At 40.2% G+C, this 23021-nt stretch overlaps 1 protein-coding gene across 26 annotated transcripts in view; it reads left to right on the top strand.

Annotated features, from left to right (window-relative positions):
* The window catches only part of LOC127626740 (transcription factor 7-like 2), a 104630-nt gene that overhangs the window by 1458 nt on the left and 80151 nt on the right, over positions 1-23021 (top strand). The gene's annotated exons all lie outside the window — the stretch shown is intronic.

The raw sequence follows: 23021 nt of genomic DNA, 5'->3' as shown, positions 1-23021 counted from the left end.
CGAAATAAATTACTGAAATGTAAAATAATGTTTGAATTAATTGTGACAAATTATTATTGTTATTATTATTATTACTACTATTTACTAGTATTATTATTATTATCGTGGCTGTTATTATTATGACTCTTGGAATAAACTGCCATTTTGACACATTATCGAATGAATAATTTATCTGAGCTTAATCAAATGTCATCGCACTTGTGTTAAATAAAGAATGCAATACACACAAACAATGCCAACGAGCATCACGGGAAATGTTTATGATAATTAGTGAACCTCAGTCAATGAATTTGTAACTGTCAAAATGAAAGGACAATAATGCTCACACCACTCTATGTGTGAGTTTAGTAAAATATTAGACCATAGAAATGTCAGATGTGTTTTAAAAATGTTTACGTGAATTAACATTCGCTTTCAATGCACTTTAAATCTAATAAATTTTTTTGTTTGTGTTGACATTATTTGTCAAGGCACGATGGACGTCTTGTTAAAGACGGTGCAAAATTTTTAATAGCGTGTACTATTTGCATATGCATAATTTATCAATGTAAATGCAGTTTGTGTTTTAAATATCAGCTTTGCATGGTTATGCATATTAGACATTTTTTTCCCCAGCTGTTTTGCCGGTACCAGATGAAACGAGTGATGCTGTAATAGGTTAATTTTTTACACACATTTGATATTTTTTATAAAATAATTTTCATATGTCATTGCTTTCGGATATGCTCATATAACATGATAAGGTAAATAATGCAGTAGAACCCTGCCGTCATTTCTGTTTTCATAACTGGCACCAAGATTAATCTGAAACTAGAAGGTGCACTTTATCACAATGACATGTGGCATAACCTGAAATTAGATGAATGACTACATTCAAAATGTACTGTCCTGAAATTGGGATTTCACTTCTGGTATTTTAGAAGCAGTATGCTGTTTATAGTATCAGTGAGGATTCTCATAGAAACATCACTAAGTGTTTGTGTTTGCGTGCAACCCAAAAGATACCTCTGCTAAATTTATTTTCAGTTGCTTTTGATTTGTTTTATTTACTCTTTTAAGACCTAATATGTAGTATTATTTGAAAACGTATATCTATGTATATCCATGCACGTAGACATACAATAATTCACTTATAAACAAATATGCACAAAAATTGCGAAAGCACCAGTATGGCCACTGTAAATATGAAAATATTAAAAGGAATATAAAGGAAAAATATTTGACAGGTAGTGTGTCTTCTGTATGGTTGCAAAGCTCTGAACTGTTGTAAAAAATCTTAGGGATGCTGTTACCAAAGCTCATAGTCTGATATTTCCTCTACCTGCTGAGATGAAGTCCTGACTTTATCCACGGAAGAAATATATTTAGCGATTTCCCATGGAATTTGGATCCTTGTTTGATACATCCTCTTCTATTTCCCAATGTCTGAGTGGATGCTGGTCTGTTCTTGCCCTCTAACCTAAATATTATATTGATAGAAATCGTGAATAGCTTTATAGCTGTATGGTGTAATGTTTGATCTCTTACTGTAACCAGGCCTACAGATCTCAGTCTTTGACATCGTGCTGTAGCCCCTCACCCCTTTGCTTTTTTTGCCATGAGTTCTACTACCTATGAGCTGCCTGGGCGTCCGATCCGCACCGCTTTGAAGTTAAAATCCGTTGTATTCATAAATGCATTACTTAAGTAAAGGATAAATAATTCACCTGACCATCGATTATCTGTCTCTCCATTTAACAAATGCACAGGGCTTGTTGGGGTTAGCAGCCGTTGATGTGGTTATGAGACATTGTTTCTGAAATATTTCTTCTGATCACACCTCTTGTGTCTGTCCATTTTTTCTTCTTCTAAATTTCAGCCAACAAGCATAAAGTATTCCAGTAATTTATATTTTTATTTGGATGTATTTATTGCAACAGCTGTTTTCTTTTCAGGATGAATTTGCTACTGGAGAATGATGTAAGCCAGGAGAGTTTATGAATTTATGAAATGGCAGACAATGTCGTGCAGTTTTATATCAGAAATGTGACTTAAAAAAAATATTATTATTTTATTTTTAAATGCCTTGTGTCAGCTAATTTTCCCCATGGCTCACTGTTACAATAATGATGAAATGCTTTCCCCACTGCACTAATGCGAGTGTGTGTGTGTGTGTGTGTGTGAGGGAATAGAACCGCTTTAATTTGTCTGACCTCTGAGAGCTATAATAGTGGGGAGTTTGTTTTCCAACTGCCTCAATCTGAAAACCTTATGATGATTTGGTAGTATTTAGCAATTTGACATTATGTTATACCGTCTATGCCGGTGCACCTTTTTTTCTCTTTGCCCCCATTTCTTACAAACTACAAACAATAGCCACTCTTCTCCCTTTCATTGCATGCAGGGTTTGCGTTGCGGACACGGTTACGGTATGTGTTGTGGTTAGAAAGGTGCTGGGTTAACTGTGTGGCTGTAGGCTAATATCACACCTCAACAGGTTTGTGGAGAGGGAGACAGCAAGGTAGAGCAGAGTTCTGGATGGCTGTGTTCTGGCAGGGGGCTTTATGCCCGTAAATCCGGTGGGTTTATTTACTGCCTCTCTTATTTATGAATGTTAAGATATTTGACGCCACCCCTGGCCTCATAATTCCTAGGACTGTAGACTTTTGGCAGAGGTTTCAAGTTTTAACGTATAATTATGCATGGTTTAAAAAAAGAACAAAATATAAAAAAAGCAAAACTTGAAACACCCAATGTACTCTGCTGTTTGGAGTTAAGAAAAGAGATCATGCTTAAAATGCAGAACCGTTTCTAGAAAGGCCTGGAATATTGTATAACAATAAAATAACAATAGTTATTTCTTTATATTTAATTGGTGATTAAGTGTTTGTGCCATGCCATACAGTACATATTTTAATATTAAATTACATGTAATATTTTTAAAGAGAATAAATTGATTTTGAGTTTTAAATTAGTTTAAAAATGTATGGCAAATTTATGGCATTTGCCCCTTGAGTAGCCTTGGATGTACATATTTTAATAAACCATATCTAAATCTTTTTAGCCATTTCACTAAAACGTTGATAACAGTGGTTTTAGTCTATGGATTATTTGTGTTCTGCCTCCATGTTGAATAGCCTGTCGTGTGAGGTGCAAAAGATAGTTTAATACGGATTTACAGGGATAGACTCATACCTTATCAAATTGGCTTTACATGTTAATAGCCCCTAATTGCTATCCGCAGGGGGTTCACCGAGCTACGCGCTCATGTTTTGTGCTGCTCTCCACAAAATACACTCCCAGTTTATTTAGAAGGTTGCCATCCTTTTGTCTTGCAAATCACTTTTGTTTACAAAGAATGGCAGAAGCAAGACTCTATCTTTCTCTCCCTCTACCACTCTTTCCTCCTCTTTTTTTTCTTTCTCTCCTCATCCCAGGCGGAAAAAAAACCCTAACGCTCTCTGTTTTGCTGGGGCTTGATAAACACCCATAAAAAGTCCAATCTGTTTTGGATTTGTGAGAGTTAAGTTGGGGAGCAAAGTTTGGCACCATTAAACTGAAAGTGGGGCCTGTTAGGCATTAGCAGCACACAGCACATTCTCGGGGTTTAATTAGTCCAAACTGTAATTGTTCATGGTCTGCCAATAGGAGTAATGCTCGGGAAGAGTGGAGTTGCACTAAATCGGCCCATGGTTTTTAAAACAATAAATCACTCGCATATTTGTGTCGTGATTCAGATAGAGTCCCGACCTCTCCCATCTTGACATGTGGTAAATTGTAAAGTCAATGAATCGCAGATGTGGGGGGAGTGAAAGAAAGAGTACAGTAAGGTTTTTTTAGTGCTTGGGAAGTGAATGGAAAGATTTGTGCTGTAAATATTTATCGAGATGTTTTTTTGTTGTACTTGCTTGGCTCAATTGTCTTGCGCTGATGATTTTGGCAGGCTGCTCTGTATGAACGTGTATAAGAATAACCTGCACCCCCCTATTGTTTTTATTTTCTCTCTTTCTTTCTCTACAATAAGTAACGTTTTGAATATTTGTTGATGCAGGTTGACTACGAATTTCCTAATCAAAACGCAAAAAAGAAAAATTGTTTCCAGTTTTATAGGAAGCCACAGTCATGAATTATATTTCTGGCTTTTTCTTGATATATTTCCAGTGTGTTTGTTTTTAAAGCTGCAAATGCAATTCTGGCCTCTAACTGATAAATGGGGAACTTGGAGAGATGCTGTTGTAAATTCTACATCTTTTGGAGCAGCATTGGCTTAGCAGCTGTGTGTTGTTGATCCCACCCCTCACCTCTCTCTCGTCTTCACCAGTTATTTCCATACACAAAGATCGCACTGTACATCTGGAATGCAACGTTTGTCATCTGTTAAATATAGTCCTGCTGCTGACCTGTATGGTGAGGGGCTCCTGAAACATGGAAATGAAATTACTCTTTCTCTCTGGGTGCATGCAGACCTGCACAGCTGTAGGAAATCTTGTATGACAGGGAGATTTTACAGAAGGGGTGTGTGATGGGGGCTTTTGAGTGATTTTAGGAGGGAAATCTTTACTATTGATTAAGTACAAGAAGTGCAATTATTCTATAGAGTTTCCAAATGGAAATCTATGGAAGTACTTGGTCTGACAGTTGCATTAATATTTACACCATTTGACAAATGAGGTCATTTGCAATCTTAATTGACAAACAAAGTGGCTAAATGGCTAGATGCAAATCAAGCTGGAAGTTTTTAAATTATGAAACAAACTAATGTTTGTTTAGTTTTTGTAGAAACTGCATTTAGATGGAGTTTAATATGCAGCAAATAAATGTGACATTTTTGTCAAATTTAAGATTTAGTAATATCACTAGATCATAAATTATATTAAAAAATAATCAACCATTTTCAGATTTATTAAATGCCCTTTATTATAGCTCCTGAACCCTAACATTGATATCATATATTGTATATTATAAACCATGTAAAGTGTACAAATTCCTCTACAAATGAATAGAAATGACATCTGTAAAACGGCATGTGTAGGATTTTTTTTCCTTTGCATGCGTTTACCTGGTGCAGCGTGCTGGATCGGAGCAAGGGATTAGGAAAAGTGAAAAAAGCGGGCTTGATTTGCCCGCCGTGGCAGAGTGGGGGAGATGGAGGAGGGAAATGCACAAAGAAAGTCTGAATAGGGTGCATAATTGCTGCTAATGTGGGGGCAATGAGAGTGGCGACAGTTCCTGGTTAGATGTCCAAACAATAGAGCCTGAAGGCCCCACATTTATTTAATAAGAAAAAAACACAGCAGGAACGAAAAAAGACAAGTAGGAGGTGACAAGTTTATAGTCATGCTTGATGGACAGACCATGTGTGTGTATTTTTTCTTTACTTTTTTTTAATGAATACAGGCTAAATTAGTAGTGCTTCCTGGTTCCCGCCATCAAAATGTCGGCTGGAAAATCTCCAGCATTAAGGCTTGGGTGACGCTGGTGGAATTTGGTTGCACTTGGCTTATGTTTGGATTGGAACGTGTTCGGGTTGGGCCAAAGTGCACACACACATGCTCTCTAGAGCTGACATCTAACTCTTTTATGCTTGATAGGAGAGCTTTAGTTGCCATTGGAGGAGTGCGTTTGTGTGTGTGTATGTGTCTATGTCTTGTGCTCATCAGCATGCAGTCTTGTTTATTTTTAGTGTACATTATTATCAGACCTTAAAACATAATGACCGGTGTTGCCAATGTGTCATGTGTACCTCTAGTACAGAAAACATAATTTTGTATCTGAGTTAACTAGAATATTCACGTTTTCTGAACTTCACAGAAAAAAACAGCATCTTTTTTTTAACACAAATGTAGGACAAAGTTGCATTTTATTAGGCACTTGCCAATACATTTTTAAAGCTTCTAAAAAAAGATGAGGCCTGACTAGTCACTGTTTTGAATGTTTATTATTTAGTTCTGTGAAATGTTTCTCTTTGATAAGAAAGCGAGCTAATTCGGCATCTCTAGCTCTGATTGTAAATTTTGATTCTATATTGTAGAAGATGAAATCCTGTTTACTTCCATAATCTGCATTAATTCCTCTAGATATGTCAGGAGCGTTTTGTATGGGTAAAGCACATTAAGAAATTAATAGGTGATAAAACTCAGTCCATGTATTTTTAATCTTCTAATTAAACTTTTAATTGCCAAGGGATAAGCTCTGAGCAGGGCCCGGAGTGTTGTGTGTGTGTGTGTGTGTGTGTGTGTGTGCGTGCTTGTCTGTTAACTAATGAGTTTATTGCATGCTTGTTACTAGCAAAGGTGCTGCATTTAGAACTGAAAAAAAGGTGAAAGAGATTTTACTTCTACCTGGGTAGAGGGAAAGTAATCCACAAATCAGGGGTTTATTTTAAGATAAGAGGTATAACAGGCCAATATTTGCAGACGTTAAAAGACATGAACTTTACTATCACTCATGTATTTACGTTTTTTTTTTTTTGTAGACGCTATCCTTTATCTGAAGTTAACCCTCCCCTGCCCTATATTACGGGTGTGAGACTGCATTCTTGGAGTCTTCCATTTGTTGGGGTGCGTTCGTTATTTCATCTGCCATATCCAGCTGAATGGCTGCCAAAACAATATGGATAACATTTCAGCTGATTACCATTGTGCTTGTCACATGGTTATGTACCAGTTTTGTCTTGTTGATGTGTTTGAGGAAAAAAATTAATACTGGCTTACATCAAATTAATGCGAATTGTCTACAACGTTTTTACCAGAGACTGTAGGAAATGTCAGTTTGTATGTTTGTATGTTTCCACCCTAAAGGTATAGCCTGGCTCAACTGTCGCTGGCTACATCTCATTAGAAGACTGTGTGAATGCTCAGTACTGTCGATTCCAAAATGGATGGAATTGACTCTCCTCGCTGAGCGAATTGCCAATTGCATTGTGAGAGAGGAGTATAATTGAATGGAGGTGTATCTTTGGCCAACTGCCCCCAAGGCTCTGTGAGTCTGATCAGTGTTAGCCAGCGGTGGCAGATGTGGTGTCCGATTGCAATGAATGTCCTTTCACAGTGTTTAGATCAGAACACTGACATAGAGGAGGTGTAATTCAGCAGCCCTCTGAGTTAAATAGAGATGATGACTGCTTGCCAGTCATAGTGAATAGTGATCATCCTCCACTGGCTATCTGGTGAACCTAGTGATTTATAAGGAAAGAGTTTAATCCTGACCTAGAGCTGTTTTCTTTGGCTGGCAATCAGTTTAAGCATTGCTGGGATGGAATAGTCACGTGACTGTGGCGATGTGACGTTCAACAGGATGCCCTTTAGAACAGGGAGTTATTCTTTATCTGCAGCTTTACTGCCTCTGTATCTTTATGGACCATCGCGCTTTGCATTTTAAAAATATCAATAAAGATAAATTGCCTACTTTGCCATAGCAGGTGGTTTCGAATCTAAAGATTTCAGGTCATGGAGGAAAAACGACTCAGCGTTTGACTGTTTTAGAACTGTTTGAGTGCAGAGATCCATGAATGCTCAGAATATAACTATGTTTTGGATTTGATACAAGAGCCTTGTCATTTCTCAGTTCACTCATTGTGTTGAATGACTGCTGAGCCTGTGATGATGTTTCTGATCTGTGTACTATTACATGGTTTGACGTGGTTGATGGGAAAGGAGAGCAGATGTTTGGCGGTAAGCAAGTTCAGGAATTTAAATTGCTGGCCATCTTATCCCAGGCCTAAAGAGCTGCAGGGAAGGAAGTCCCACAATGTTTACATAGCCCAATTGTCCTGTGGGCCCTGGAGTCTCTAATGCACTACTGTTCAAACACTTGAGGGTGCAGAGCTGACCCCTGCAGCAACCTTCAACACAAGTGCTGTGTCTGGCTCTTTGTGTGTGAGTGTGTCTGTGTGACTGTGAAGGCTGAAAAATTTTACATAGTTGCAAGCCCCATTTACTTTGGATGCTGTTCGCTAGCACCTAGTGGAGTGGGTGAGCACTACTAAAGAGCAGCTGAGCTCAATTCATCTCAGTAAACAAGATTGAAAAAAAAGACAGATCGAGGAAGAGATAGAAGAGCCCCTCGCTCCATCAAACCCTGCCTGCGGGAGAGCCAGACATTAACATACGGGGGAGTCATCAAACTAATTGTTGTTTAAATTACCTGTTACGATCCAATGACAAATGTCCCTCTCTCCTGCCATTGGAGCAGAAAATGTTGCCTGGATTGGCATGATGTTAGCAAGTGTGTAAACCATGTTTCAACAAGATGGATAAACGCAATTATTGGGCAGACCAGCAGAGGGACAATCCATTTAAAGCCTGATATGCTAACCAGGGGCCATGGTTAATTCATTTGGCCAATTTGTGGGTGATGTACAAGTGTCGTTGCACATTAGTCAAGGAGTTTGTGTGGGTCTGCGTTTGTGTGTTTGTTTCAACAAGAGGGATTGAGGTGTGTTGTCAGGTATGCAAGCATGGCACTGTCCCCTCTAAGCCCCTTCTTTTCTCCATCAACCCCCTTCCTCTTTATTCTGCTGTAATTTTATTGGATAATACAAATGGGGCATGGGCTCTCAAATGACAAAAAGATGCACTGAGAGCAGGAGAGCAGGAGAGCAGGATTGCTGTTCAAGTGAGCCAGGAAAAGGGCTATGCTCTTTAAGGCAATTCACTGAACTGGCCTAACACACCCCAAATCGGGACTCAGTCCACCAACTGAACAGACCAGTGACACACACACACACACCACCTGTGTGTGTTTCTCATGGTGTTTGGATGACAGATTGAGGAGTCAGGCTTGGTCAAGTTGAAGTAGGGCCCTTGCTGACATAGTTTGACTTGGACATTCTCTGTGAACTCTCCTCTGTTTGCAATTAAGTTACAATTATTGCCTGGAGGCTGCTATTTACTCGAGGCATGCAAAGCTACTATCACGGTCACCTCTGCATGCACATTTCTGCCCAGATCATTATCCTTCTGAAGGGCACAACAGTATTGAGCCACCCATTAAACACCATTGTTGACTTCCACTTGAGGAAATATATAGAGAATGTATTTCTTAACTTCTCATGGGTAAACATTGTTTACCCTGTTTTTCTCTCCTGAGACATACCAGTCTGCCTGGTTTGCACACTCTGCATCTATTGATTTTTAAGCGAAAGAGTATCCCTGTTCTAAACACAGTGCATTGGTGAGAAACCGCTTGACTGTTACGCAAGAATTGTGGTAACTAATCACGGTGGTCACAGCTTGGGGTGTGCTATGAGGAAAAAGGCATCATTTTACAGCGCTCGGCCACAGATTGAACAAAAGCCTTTTATCAACACCATGAGAGTTTTGAAGGTTTGAAAGAATAAAAGGTGTACGGGTGCCCTCTTGCCCACGCGTTTGTGCTTGGGTGGTTGAGGACCGTGTGTCTGAGGTGAGGCAAGTTTTAGATTTGGTCACCTGACTGTGTGCCTCTCGGGCTGCAAGGTCAGGAAATTGTAGACGGTGAGGAAGCAGCTGGCCCTGTGCTGTTCTCACAGCTGCTGTGTGGCCCTCAGCCTCACACTCGCACACTCAACACACTCGCCTCTGGGACCAGAGTCCAGGAGTGCAACCGCATACTTGATGGAAACCACTCATGTTTGCTTTTTGTGGTCAGATCTTTCTGATACTACTTAACGCTTGTGCTGGTGAATTTTTTTTTTTGGTGTTCCCAGTCAAAAATGACCAGCCTATTAAAATAGCGTATAAATCTCTCGTTATGCTATATTATCACCAAATATTGGACTTGACTTTTTCTTTTTTTCTTTTTTCAGTTAGCGCCAGGTTTTGTATGTCTGTTTGAAGCTTACTGATCATAGGCCTCACTGACCTGAGCTTATGCTACTCTGTTTTTGAGTGAAAAAGAATTATTAGAATAATTATTTTTGTATGGATCATTTTGGCAATATAAAATAAAATGTGAAAACCTGTACAATTTATCACACTAGCGTGCTATAATGTTTAACCAGGAAGTTTGCTTTGACATGCTTTTATTTAGTACAAAATGGTAAAGTCACACTTGTGGTGTTCCCTGTCAAAAATGACCGGCCATTGAAAATGAATTGGGGAGATCAAAAATAATTGAATAATTGAGTGTTCAGGAGCATGTTCATCATGTTCACATATGTGCATGTGTGCTTGCAAACATAAAGGCCTAACACGCACACACACACACACACCCACCCACCAGAACTATCTTTGCCCACAGTGACCCCACTCCAATATAATCTTTCTTTGATGATCTTTCTTTCATCAAGCATTGTGTGCTTCAAATGCAGAACACACATTTGCAAGGCACATGCAAAAAGCTATTGTCAGTCCTTTGCATGAGGACACAAAACCACCAGGTGTTCTTTGATTTGTTTTGTTGTTGATTAGAAAATATAACCAAAATATGAACAGTGTTGGTATTTTTGTTCCATGAAATTTCTTTATACGACAGTGTTAATGTGTAAATAGACATAATGTGCAACAGAGCGCTGCACAAGTGCCAAACTCTTTACATGGATGTGCATTGTGACAACACCCCTAAATAGTCTTAGGCCAATGTTTTTGACACAATGGTCAGATTTGACAGGGAACACCACAAGTGTTAATTTGTTAGAGAATAAAAGCATTTCAAAATAAAAGTACTGCTTCTTGTGATCTTCACCATTCATTCATCTTTGTCCGGGTACACCACAAGTCTATTGATTCTATTGGAGATGGGTCACTGTGGGGCAAAGATAGTTCTGGTGTGTGTGTGTGTGTGGTAATGTTAGATTGATGAATGGATGTTGGATGCAGTTCAGGGTAGGATAAAGTTAATCTCTGTGAAAAGAAAGTATGTAATACTCAAAAGAGTTTGTGCATGTACGTGAGAATGTGTGTTCACCTTTATGTTTGCAAGCACACATGCACATGTGAACACCAACATGTAAGAAAGCATGCAATATTCAAAGAGTAGAGAAAGCATGTAATCCTCAAAAAAGTTTGTGCGTGTACGTGAGCATGTGTGTGTTTGTGTGTGCATGCACATGTGTGTGTGTGTGTGTGTGTGTGGTCAGAGGCCTTTATGTTTGCAAGCAAGCATGCACATATGTGAACATGATGAACATGATTTTGAACACTACATTTTTCTCTCATTTTTGATCTCCCCATTCATTTTCAATGGCCGATCCCTCCTCCTTCCTGAGTTGTGGTACCAGTGTAACACAGTTCAATGGAAATTAGGCGGCGAGAATCGGCTTAACAATATAAATAATATTTTAATATTAAACTTAAACAAAAAGACAAACACACACAGGTGTCGGGCAGCTGCCCGTAACTCACTCTCTGTCGCACTGCCGTCTCCAGTTGCCTTTATCCCTCTCGGGCTTAATAAGCCTAATTAGGGGCCAGGTGTGCGGAATCACGGCCCAGCCCCGCCTTCCGCCCTGCCACAATTTTATTTAATATTGCAAAAATTATCCACAAATAATGCTTTTTTCCACTCAAAAACAGAGGTGCATTAGCTCAGGTCTGTGAGGCCTACAATCAATAAGTTCCAAAAAGAAATACAAAACCTGTGCTAATTGAAAGAAAACAAGTTGGAAAAAAGATCTAACCCACATTTTTGTGGTAATATAGCATAATGAGAGGTTTATAACCAATTTTTAGACCAATTTTCATTTTTGACCAGGAACACCAAAAGTGTAACAAGGTGACTGACCCCCCCTCCAAAATGTATTAGTCTTATTACAGAAATGGAGAATTAATTTCCTCAGCAAAGCTTTGGCAAAAGGAAATTCTAAAACCTAATTTCAGTAGCCAAACGCATATATGTTCCGACTTCCTCCCCTCTCTTTTTGATGAGAAATTGTGATTAATCCTGTTGTGTCTGTCCCAGGAACTAGGGATGTCCTGATACCGTTATTTGAAACCAAATATGAGAACCGATACTTCCTTTTCAGTACTAGCTGAGACAATACTTGTTTTTTAGTCATGTTTTTTTCAAAAACTGTACTAATTATTTGAGAACAACATTTTGTTTATGTTTCAGCAACTGTTACTCAAAATACATAATCACAAATCTTTTTTTAGCTGTCACAAAATGATCAAAAATCACATTATTCTACATTTTTAATATTACATTTGTTTAATTCAGTTTGATTATTAAACAGGTGTAAACATTTTATAAAATGAAAATAGAGCATTTAATTTTCAGTATAAGATTGCTCTATTTTTATCATATGAATTACTTTTATACAGATCCCCACAGTACAATCCAAAATTAAACATTGGAGCTATTTCTATCAATAAAGTACTCCACAACAGAGCATCACAGATGTGAGTTGATTTTAATTTGTGCGTTGAATGTTTGCACAAAGGAGCATTTTTACGAGTACAAGTATGTGAATCTAGTTTCGGACCCGATTCCAATTCTGTTTCGGGACACCCTACCAGAAACCTCTACTTTTAGCATGCTGGTTGGAACATTTAGCAAATAATATATCTAAGTCCCCTTTGGAGCACTGTTCTCTGTTTTACTGAGGCCCCGGGGTCTCACCTTTTTCGTTCTCAAGATCTCGCAGTTCACGCAAGAACAATTGCTGGCCAGTAGTATTGACCACTAGTCAGGAAAGTATCAAGACAAAAAAAACAACGTGGAAGTTTTCTGTATGCTCCTTGGATCACTTTACAGCAATAAACATACTTCCAGTCACAACTGCTCCAGTATGTGGAGAAGCTGCCAGTCTTATCAGGGCCAAGCAGGGGACATGTGTTTTAAACAGCTATTCTATATTGACTAATTTGAGCTAGGCTCAAAATAATTGGATTTGGTGGCCGAATTGTTGTCTTAAGCTATGACCCTATGCCCTCTGCCTTACGGTAGCTAAGAAGCAATAATTAAACCTGGGCGCTCAAAGATGTCATTCTACCTTCGCCTGGTTGTGTTTTATGAAATGGAAAATGTTTAGTTTTGCGTTATGGTGTGGTATATCCCCCAGTGGTTAAGTGTAGATTTACTGCTCTACTGTTGGGCTGAGGAGCTGCTCCCATCTGCGGCATGAAGTCTAGCCACCCAGCATGGAACACGACACCCTGGGGCCCAGCCAGAACATGCACCAATCAGAGATACATTAACACCAACAACACAACAGGTGACCAGTCAGGCCCTGCTCCAAGTCAAAGGATATAGGTTCCAAATATTTTTATTGACATTATTAAAGCTAATGCCATAGGGCTTACAAAGTCACAAGTTTAACTATTGGTTTGAATTTGGAGTGTTGCATTCTTTCCGTCATAAACAGTTTTATGGTAATTGTTTGTGTATTGGCATTGAGGTGTGTCTCTTTTCCAAGCAATGTCACAAGCTATAATTTATGTTGAGGGTTTGATTGGGAGATTGCATAGTTTAATGCTTAGGGTGCTGTGGTCTGAGACTCTGGATGAGGAGACCGCTAATTGTTGACAGAAGCGACAGGCAGAGGAATAGAAAAGGGAGAGAGAGACATAGGATGAATGAGTTCTGGCAGCAACATTTTTGATTGAAGCTCTGTGTTTGTTTTTCAGGAAAGAGTGGATTCTTGGGATGTTCCCCCAAAGACAAAAGGCGGTGCCGAGCAAAGCCCATAAACCAAACACGCTCCCTCTTTTAAGAAAAGAACACTCTCGTCACTTCTCAATTGCGCTTGTTATGTGGTTTTCCAAACCAAGCTGCTTGGAAATGCCTTGTCCAGTAGAGGTCTCATTTTTGTTTTTTACAATGCAGAATAAGGTTCAACATTTGCTTGCACTGATTAGATTATTGTTCATTTAAAACAGACCCAGCTTTGCACTTCTCATCTTCATGCCTTCTTGATCTCTGTCACAGATGCTTGACAGGAGGGCACATCTGCTTTCGCTAGCTTCTCGTGTAAATCTAGCTAGGTGGTGTTGTTGTTTTGATATAATTTAGCAAATTACATCAGTAATGATTCAATTGGGCATAAAGTCTTTGGGAGATAGTCTGTTTGCCATCTGTCTGATGGGATTACTCTTTCCCTGTAATTAAAAGTGTGACCCCTTGGTGGAATGGGTAAGAGGGTGAGTGGTATGCCCGCTTTAGAGGAGGAGGAGGGGTGGCCAAGTTCCTCAGTGCAGCACTAAAGACAGTATGTGCAACCGACTGTTGCACAAGTGCCAAACTCTTTACATGGGTGTGCATGTGTGTCAACCCTCCACCAACCTGGCTCATTTACCTTCAATTTAGTCAGGTAGAGCAGACACCCAAAGCCTGAGTGATCCCTGTGTGCAGGCAGTGTGTCAGAGGGAGGTGGGGATGAGGGCTCCTGCGTTTACTCTGATTTCACCTGGGGTTTTTGTTTTGCCTCAGTTTTCCTTGGACACTTTCCAGAGGCTAGAAGCCTGACTCAGAAGCTCCCTCAGAACCAAAGTGAAAGGGCCTGGTTAGCTCTGGAATTGGATTTCAGACTTGATCTTGTTGTGCGTAGTAAACAGAACATTAAAGGCTAGAACATGGTCCCTAATGAGTGGATGTGTGTCTGGGTGTGTTTGAGTGATGCTTCCCTGTCACTGCCCAAATCAGCAACATAGGTATTTTATAACATAAGTTTTTTTTAAAAACATCTTCTTTTTTTTTTTTTTTTTTTTATCTTAATTTATATCTCCATGTCTCTGCCTCACTCATGTACACATACAGAATGTGGGCCTGAAAAAGACATTAGAAAAGTAGCAAGCAAAGACTGGATAGCACCTCCCGATGCTTCTGTCCAGCAGAAAAATATTTGGTTGAAAAAAGGAAAAAAAATACTTGCACAAACAAAAATAACTGGTCTAATTAGCATGGCTAGCTATGGCGGTGTGGTTGACTGGGCATGACCGAGGTGGCACTGGCCACAGGAACAACCTTACAGTTAAATTACAGGGTGCCCAGGCAAGAAATAGAGCCTGCACTGCCTTTCCCTGGTATTTAGTATGTTTTGACATATCTCTAGAATAGCTACATATTTTAACATATACAACTCTTGGCCCCCCAACCCCAATGAATTCTCCCGTATGCTTATGTCATACAGCCTCTTTATTTCTGCCTTTAAGACCTTTTCGTACTTTCACCTCCCCTGCAATTCTCAACTCTGTCTTTCTCCTCCCAGTATTCACCCTGATTACCTTTCCAAACTGGCAATAAGTTGATTGCTTTACAGAGATGATGTAAGCCTCTGCCCTAAGGTACATCAGGTTGGCTTTTGTCTGCTTTATCTTGTAAAGCCTAAATTAACAGCTGGTTTGGTTTGAGTTCTTCTGGATCTGACTAAAGGATTAGGCCTCGTTCTCATGTGAGTCAATCTGGTTTGATTTATTGCAAGTCTATCAAAAAAGATCAATGGAGGCCCTTTTGAAAGTAAATCCTTAATCGCTCTTTGCACTTACGTGTCATCATTGTGAATTTTTTTCTCCCTCGTTCTCATTCCCTCCTTGTCTTCCTCAGGCTCTCTTTTCTCCGCTTCTTCTTTTTTTTCTGTCTCATCTTGGGAAAGCGGCGAGCTAGCGATCAGTAGTGTCAGTGGTATTTTGTTGTTATACAGGATGGATTTTTGGGCTCTCATTAGCTGTCCATCACTGTAGCTCAAATTGAATCCCAGCTTTAGCGGCATAGGCCCTGATGGCGGTTCGTTGCGTATTTTTATCGCAGCGAAAATCTACTTGTACGTGTTTAGGCATCCCAATTCCTGCAAGACTCCAGAGTTTCACCTCAATGATGGTCAAATGACAGAAAAGTGTAGAGTCCTATATCCTCGTGAAAATCTTAAATAAAGACTCATGTTATGGTCAAGGTATAGTAGCTTGATAAGCCACAAGATAAGGGGTGCTTTTAGGCATGACACAAAGTAAAACAGTGGATTATGGCTTTTAGAAAGTGGTGGCAAGAGAGTTATTATAAACATTTGAATATTATAAAATATTGAATAAATGTTAAATAAATAGTTACCTTTACTAATAATCAAAATAATATTTCTGCCAAATAATAAAGTTTGTAAGCCTATCTGTGGGCTGTTTTCGGTTGTCAAGCAATTACGTGTGTTAATATAGAAGGTGCGTTCTCTGGTATGCGTTTATTGTCATTTTACAACGTCTATAAAGGGGCTCATCTAATCATAATGTAGAGTCAGAATTATCTGTTTAATGGAGTGGGTCAACAATTTTCTCAGGTATTCCTGGCTAAAATCCATCCAATCCTAATAGATACTGAAATATACTGGGGTGCATGTGTGATTGCACATGAATCACAACCACTGAGGAGAACAACAAGTGCAATAGCCCCTGGATGATCTGTAGAGTGAAACGGGATCTGCTTGTCTTTTAATATTCCTCCCCTCTCGTTCCCACTTTCTTTCTCTTGTTCCTTCTCTCCTCCATTCCTTTAACAACAGTCCTATTATCCACACTCAGCTTTTTCTCCTCCCTCTCAAGGCCGTGACTCTTAAAGAATCTGATGCTGGAGGAGAGACACTGGCATGGCCTGCCTTACCAGGACACACACACACACACACACACACACACACACACACACACACACACACACACACACACACACACACACACACACACACATCCAGCATTGTACAGGGTACTTTTGACCTCTTTGGTGGGGAGGGGTCATCTCCAAGGGATTTTTTTTCTTGTACAGGTGTACTGCCTCCAATACCAGCACTATCAGGTCCTTGCTGCTGATAGAAACAAGGAAAATGTAAATTACTCAAAATGGAATTAAATCGTGTTGCCCATTTCTACCATACAGAAAATGGGTGTAATTTAATTTACCATAATTTACTATATTTCTGTGCAATTTACACAGTATGTTATCTGTCAATGTCCAAATTGTCTATAAATGACAGTCTGAGCTTTGCTTGTGGAATAACTGATAAACATAGCAAAAATGTAAGATTTGTTTTGTTTACATTTCGTTTAGTTTTAAAACTTTATACAACTTACATCAGGTGTCTTAACTTGTTTCAGAGTGACTCTCATGGATCGATCTTGTAAATGTGTCTTCGCGGTCCTCGTCAGAGATAACAGGAAGGGTCTTGAAAATACGGTCATGTGCAGATGCAACATGCAGCTTCTCTTTCAGATTTGTATATCTTTAAAAATGACATAAGTACATTGGAATTACATTACAAAGTTAAACACTTTCCGTTGTAACTTTGCACAAGATAAATAAGAGAGTGACATGTAGAGGAGAAGACTGTTAATAAAAGGATTAGTAGTATCAGTAGTATCTTTTGTTAAATGAATGCAGAAATAAATACAGTAAAATATCTATTCATGGCTTTTTTGAATCGATATTGAATCGACCACATTTTAAAAAACAATACAATTAATTTTTTTGCCCAGCCCTAGTTAGCTCGTAGTATACAGTACTATGAAAACGTATTAGACGCTTGTGAAAAATGTTGCATAGTGTGTTGCAAATCGTTTTCATTTATCAGTTAACATCATATAAATTCCAGTAAACATAAAAAGGCTAAAATCAATATTTGGTGTGACCACCTTTGACTTTAAAACAGCCCCAGTTCTCCTAGGTACACCTGGTCACAGTTTTTCATGGTTGTTGGCTGATAGGATGTTCTAAGCTTCTTGGAGAATTCACCACAGTTCTTCTATCTATTTAGGCTGTCTCAATTGCTTCTTTCTCTTTATGTAATCTCAGACTGACTCAATGCTCTGTGGGGGCAATGCCATCTCTTGCAGAGTGCCCTGTTCATATCTTCTAATCTTTTCTATTTGCAAAAGTAATTTTTGGGAGTCTAACATATATATTTCCTATTGACACACTAAAGCTGAAGATATAAATAACCATCTTAAGACACATGCTTTTGTGAAACACCTTAAGTGCCTAAAACCTTTGCACAGTACTGTATGTTTTTCGATACACGATGCTGATGCATTATATCAGAGGCTGATATAATACTCATATACTTGGATATATCATCAATAATTTATTTGTATCATATACGATATATAATATAAATTAAAATATACATTTGAAATACAATTATATATTCATATGTACACAACATTTATTAAAAAATATTTTCATCTTCACCGAATATTTTTTCAAAACACACTCAAATATTTAAAGAGGAATTTTAAACTCTGATGTTTGGGCTTCAGGCCAGTGAGTTATCAGCTGATGTGAAAAATCTAAAAATAACCCAATATTGGGCAGTTAATAGGCTTTTCCCACAGTGTCTTGTGCATATGAAAACGTTCAAGATTTCGTGTGTGTGGTGTTTGGTAAAGATCAGGCAGATCGATGTCAAGTTCAGGTGTGTCCTCCCTGGCTAGTAGAGCAGGGCCAAGGGGCCAAGCAGCAGCGAGGGAAGGAGAGGATTGACAGGGTACGTGGGAAGGAAGGGCTCGCTGTCAGCCAGACAGACCTCTTAATCCTATCGCCCTGGGGAAAGGGTGTGTGTGCACATGTAGACCTATATTTATGCATTTGTGTGTGTGCAAAAATGTCAAGTAATGGTTTGTTTTTTGCAGAGCTGAGTATTTCTGTGTCTATATGGCTGTCTTTATGTTCTAATGTGCGTATAAGTGTGTATTTGTGTATAGGACAGCCTTTAATATGGCCAGTTACTTGAGTCGCACAGTTTACTGTTACTGTATATTTATGTGAGTATATCATAATGTTTTCAATGCTTCACTGTAAAATACCCAGAAAGGATTGATTGCATCACCATAGAGTTCGTTAAAGCAAAGCACACTATTTAGCCACATTCCATGCAAGCCTTTTGTCTCTAGCTTTCATTCCCAATTACTCTCTCTCTCTCTCTCTATCTATCTCTCTCTCTCTTTGGCATAGACTTTTGCATATATTACGGGCTGCCAGGCTAAGAGCCTGGGACTTCCCCACGCCACACTCCAAGCCTTTGATCCCTTGCTTTGGAGGTAACATCAAAAGGAGAGGCATAGAAAGGCAGCTACTACTGTGAAGTTCAATGTTCAACTTGATGGCCTGGCTGAGGGCTCACCCCCTCCTTCTTTTTTTTTCCCCTGTACTGCTTCCCTCCCTCAGCTGACAAAAACACACAGTTAGTAGCCAAGGCATTTTTTTTCACAGTCTATGTTAACCTATGGAACAAATCTGCAAAAAAATAAATCTGACCTTAACACCATATAAATCTGCATGTCCATGTTTTGCAGCCATGCATGCATGGTGCATTTGAAATGGAGCTGAAGCACACATCAATTTCTGAGAGAAGATGTTCAGAGTCTGATATAGGAAGAGATTTCAGCACACGATTACTATGAAACAGCCCACTCATTAAATTCATGCAATTATTGAAATGTTATTGTCTGTTAAAGCCTAACAAGGCTCATTTTACTGTACTCTTTCATTTACATGTTACTCACTTTAATTTGTCAGATTTTAATTATTTACATGTCCACATTGAGCAAAAGTTGCATGAATTGTATTGTGGCTAGTTGACAACAAATACTTGCCATGTGACATAATGTCGTTTTTACTAACTCATATAGTAGAGATTCTACCTGGAATATTTGTACTTATTAAAAATGGTGAAAACTAAAAAGAAATGGTGATCAATAACAGCACCTAAAAATAGGCTACAGTTTCACTAATACATTTATATGAATCTTAAATTCTTGACATTTGATATAAAAAATTTATGTCATGCGTCAACTACCCAAGTGACAACATTGGTTTTCCAATAAATAGACCTCTTAGCATGTTCTGTGATCAGGCTTTTATATGTCTGGCATGTGTCACTGTTTAGCTAAGTCTAGAGATTAGTTTCCGCTCTTATCCTGCATTACTCCAAGCTGCATCCAGCTACACATGTAACTCTAATCATCCATGTCTCTCACACATGCACACACATACAGAGAGAAACAGACCCAGCTGATCTAAGCAGAAATGAGCCAATCATTAGTGAGAGGATCATGGTAAAGTCATTCACCTGAAAAGATTTTTCCGCTTACTTTTGGGAGCTTTTTATATTGGCAAAGTTGACTAGAGCTAAAACACAGATGGTTTTTACTTTTATTTTTGCTTATTCACTGTGCCAATGCTCCCCACAACCCCCGTTTAGGGTTCGGGAAGACAGGACTGGGGTTTGCTCAAGTGAGGCACATAGCCGCATGGAGTTGGTTAAAGAGTGCATTAAAGATTCAGCAGTAATTGCTGCGTGTGATGGTGTCTGTTGCCACTGTTTGTGGATGGATGTCTGCAGTAATTAATAGAGAGGTGGAGGAGGGGTTACGTGTGTGCATAAGGATTTTTCGGGGGGTTGCAGAGGGCTGGGTCATTACTACAGTTTATTTTGAGGTGAAGGGTGCTCTTCGTGGGGTGCAGAACAGGAGAAGAGAGGGGTTTCACCATCACCCACAGTGATTCACCCACAGCACCCACCCACGTGACCTTCCCTGGATCTTATTGTCATCCTTACCTCCTCCATTTTAATGAGCTCTATTAACCAGTCCTTTATTTATTTATTTGAGAGCAAAAAAAACAAAAAACAGCCTTGTCCTTGAATGCAGTCTTGAGCTCACGGACAGGTTGTTAGCATTGTTACTGTCTTAGTACTTTATACCAGTAACCATCAGTCGATTGCTAGTGAAATAAATATATAGACTTTATTTGATATATAGAATGGCATGTAAAGAGCACAAATACAACTACCTAATGATATTTATTATATGTGTCTGAAACATCACACCAATGAAAGAAAGAGTAGAGCATAAACCTTTTTTTAACCTGCCGTTTCGAGTTTATTTGTTTTATAGATCAGGATTGGTCTATACAGAACTACCGAATGTATTTGTGGTATGGTGAATGTGTTTGAGTATTACTTGAGTATGGTTAGGGTTTGTGTTGTGGGGTGAAATCTGATGGGTGTCCCTCATAGACACATCTTGTCCTGCAAGCACTCTGAATTTTAAGGTAGATAATGGTGATACACCCGGAGACCAAATAATATGTATATGGAGTTTGAAGTGCTTCAGGGTTTTGTATGTGTGTTGAGACCCATTTGAAGATTGTTGTTGCTGCAGGAGGTAAAAGTAGTCTTCATTTTGAACTTGAGAGTGTGCACTAGTGTGGTAATTACCCCCTCATGGTGGCCAGGGGTGACCCCCAGCTGTACAGTAAAGGTGAGCCACACCAGAGAGAGTGTTTGTGTGTGTATCTGTTTGAGTCTGAGCTCCAAAGTCCAAACTCCATGCCAACCCAGTGTTAACAATGTTGCAGGACCTATGAGCAGGCACACCTTGTGCTAAGCCCTGTGCCTTGACTCTAGTTACCGTAGCTGGTAAGTAGGTCAATGTATGAGATTCCACAGGGCAGGAATGTGACCTCTCTTAGTGTGGAAACACTGCAGGCTGTGTAAGTTTGCAGCGCTAGAAAGTGTGTTGCAAGGCCTTAGCTTTCTATATGTCTCATTATGGGCCCTGCAGGAGGAGACACCAGCCACGAAGACTAGAGCCTGCGGAGCTATTAATGGAGCGCTCTTATGGGGCCCATAATAACCCAGAAGTGAGAGAGAGAGAACGAGAGGAAGAAAAGGAAGAAGCAGGAGCATATAAACTTTACATTTCTAAGGTCATGTACCCCACATTTTGTGAAAATGACAACTTAAGGCAGCATACTCTGCCAAATAATTTCGTCAGCAACGCACAAGCATTAAATAGCATTCCTACTATGGCAGCTCTTACCTCTGCCTTTTTGGTAATTAGGAAGGATAACTGGTCAAATTTCAGATTGAAGAGGAACAATGCGGTTTTCGTCCTGGCCGTGGAACGACGGACCAGATCTTTACTCTCGCAAGGATCCTGGAGGGGGCCTGGGAGTATGCCCATCCGGTCTACATGTGTTTTGTGGATCTGGAGAAGGCGTATGACCGGGTCCCCGGAGAGACTGTGGGAGGTGCTGCGGAGTACGGGGTGGGGGGTCCTTCTTAGGGCGATCCAATCCCTGTACGTCCAAAGCGAGGGCTGTGTCCGGTCCTCGCACAAAGTAGAGTTCATTCCATGTGGGGTTGGTCTCCGCCAAGGCTGCTTTGTCACCAATCCTGTTTGTGATATTCATGGACAGGATATCGAGGCGTAGTCGGGTGGGGAAGGTGTGCGGTTCGGTGGGCTGGGGATCTCATCGCTGCTTTTTGCAGATGATGTTGTCTTCATGTCATCATCGGTCCGTGACCTTCGGCTCTCACTGGATCGCTTGGCAGTCGAGTGTGAAGCAGCTGGGATGAGGATTAGCACCTCTAAATCTGAGGCCATGGTTCTCAGCAGGAAACCGATGGAGTGCGTACTCCAGGTAGGGAATGAGGTTTTGCCCCAAGTGAAGGAGTTCAAGTACCTCGGGGTCTTGTTCACGAGTGAGGGGACAATGGAGCGGGAGGTTGGCAGGAGAATCGGGGCAGCGGGGGCGGTATTGCACTCGCTCTATCGCACCGTTGTCACGAAAAGGGAGCTGAGCCGAAAGGCAAAGCTCTCGATCTACCGGTCAATTTTTGTTCCTACCCTCACCTATGGTCATGAAGGTTGGGTCATGACCGAAAGAACTAGGTCGCGAGTACAAGCGGCCGAAATGGGCTTCCTCAGAAGGGTGGCGGGCTTCTCCCTTAGAGATAGGGTGAGGAGCTCAGTCATCCGTGAGGAGCTCGGAGTAGAGCCGCTGCTTCTTTGCGTTGAAAGGAGTCAGTTGAGGTGGTTTGGGCATCTGGTAAGGATGCCCCCTGGCCGCCTCCCTAGGGAGGTGTTTCAGGCACGTCCAGCTGGGAGGAGGCCTCGGGGAAGACCCAGGACTAGGTGGAGAGATTACATCTCCACACTGGCCTGGGAACACCTCGGGGTCGCCCAGTCAGAGCTGGTTAATGTGGCTCGGGATAGGGAAGTTTGGGGCCCCCTGCTGGAGCAGCTGCCCCCGCGACCCGACTTCGGATAAGCGGTTGAAGATGGATGGATGGACTGGTCAAATTTCACTCTGCATAATTCATATTCTTAAGCCTACATTTTATTTGACCCTGGGTAAAATAATGA

This window comes from Xyrauchen texanus, chromosome 33 (assembly GCF_025860055.1).
Source record: "Xyrauchen texanus isolate HMW12.3.18 chromosome 33, RBS_HiC_50CHRs, whole genome shotgun sequence".
Lineage (NCBI taxonomy): Eukaryota > Metazoa > Chordata > Actinopteri > Cypriniformes > Catostomidae > Xyrauchen > Xyrauchen texanus.
This window is presented reverse-complemented; position numbering and strand designations above follow the sequence as displayed.